This window comes from Malurus melanocephalus, unplaced genomic scaffold, assembly GCF_030028575.1.
Source record: "Malurus melanocephalus ecotype Western Australia unplaced genomic scaffold, MMel_1.1 scaffold_664, whole genome shotgun sequence".
Classification (NCBI taxonomy): domain Eukaryota; kingdom Metazoa; phylum Chordata; class Aves; order Passeriformes; family Maluridae; genus Malurus; species Malurus melanocephalus.
Genome location: NW_026623896.1, coordinates 43,713 through 45,456, shown reverse-complemented (window position 1 = coordinate 45,456; position 1,744 = coordinate 43,713).

Here is a 1,744-nt window from a genome sequence, read left to right as displayed (position 1 = left end):
GTTGTCCCATAGGATTCCAGGTTTTTAAGCTGATTTAAGCCACTTTTCCCCTATCCCTTAAGGATTTTAAGAGCCAACACAGACCTAAGAATGGTTTTACATCTCTSCTTTAAAGATGTCAAGGAAACACCCACCCCCCTTCCTTTTGTATTTAATTTTTACATGTTTACAAACATCAGCACAAGATCCTCGTCAGAGCCTGACTTGCATTGCAGAGTTCTGCCTGACTGTGGGTATGGTAATTTTATATTCATGCAAAACATCCCAGGAGCAGCTGGGACAATGACTTTGTGTGCCCTAAAACTGTGCCAAGGTCCACCAGAATTTGGAGTCATTTCACCTCTTAGTTCCTCTTGCTGAACTCAGATATCCCAATTAAACACAAAAAAATTCCAAGTGTGATTAGCTGTGAGCGGGGAGAGAATAAAATGTTTTTTTCTCTTCCACCCCACTTCCTTCTGGACCTCTCCTCTATTTTTAAAACAGATTTTGGGAAAAAATGGTACAAAGTGAGAATATTCTGATAAAATCATTCTAACCCCCTGATGTTCCTGTAGGAGAGCAACTTGTCCCCAATTCTGGAACTCWGTTCATAACAGAACTGCACAATGCTAACATTCACTGGCTGCCAGCAGCYGCTCTGAGCTGGCCTTGTTCAGCAAGAGCCTCCTGCTCACAGATCCTCTACAAATTAACAACTCACGTTGCTCATTTTGGAAGTTTTATTGGCCCAATTTCCATTTCCCAACCAAGAGCTAGAAAAAGTGCAGCTCAGGGGCTGTGCAGAGACAACCCCAGACTCCAGGAGACAACTGCAAGCCCTGAACACGCACTGAGCACTTCAAACTGTAGTTTTTGTGATTGTGGCAGACGACAAAGAGCTAAAAGAGGTGGAGCTCCACTCTTTCCTCAACAGACCGCCCTGGATTTTGGATTTAGGGCTGTTTGCACAGAGATAAAAAGATCAAGGCACTCCCATCATCTTTAGCAGCAGCACAGGGAAGCAGGAAGTTGCGTTCACTCCCAAAAATAGCCAGACTTTCCTAATTGTGCTCCCAGCCCACAAGACTAAAATAGTTTCATCACCAGGTATTGTTTAATTGGCTTCAGCACCRTAGCCAACTGCACTGAAATAAATCAGTGACCCCATAGAATGGGCACTTTTGAGGTAAAAAGCCCTCAAACTGAGCTGGCAGAACTTGAAGACCAAACATTTTGTGTAAAATGTGTACAAAGAGCAGCCCAGGGTTCAGTGCTCTCTGATAAAAGTTGTACTCAGGGCTCAGCAAATACCACACGTTGTTCCAAGGCTCTGACTGCCTTCACTGCGGGGCTTTCTTCACACACTGGATGTTTTAAACTGCTTTGATGTAAAAGAGCCACAAAACRGGCTGGAAGGTGTTCCACACAGGCACAGAGGGGTTGCAGTGTTCTCACCCAGACATGCCAAGGGAAATGAGACACTTTTAGAGCAGTCTACAAATCTGGAAGCAGAGAAAAAACCAGCCAGGCCTTCTTTTGTCCCCTCACCCACCCTGAGCAAAGGGGATCAATACATTTTATTGAAATCAGGGCAGCAGTGCACTGTGAGCTGCACKCAGTCCTTGGAATGTCCCAATCTTTAGGGTAACAGTAAAATCCCCTGCAGGAGGTGAGGTGGGCTGAGGGGTGAAGTCTTTGTGTCAAGTGCTGCTGTAGGTAATTAGCACAACATCATTGATTACAGTATCCCAGACTAGTTTGG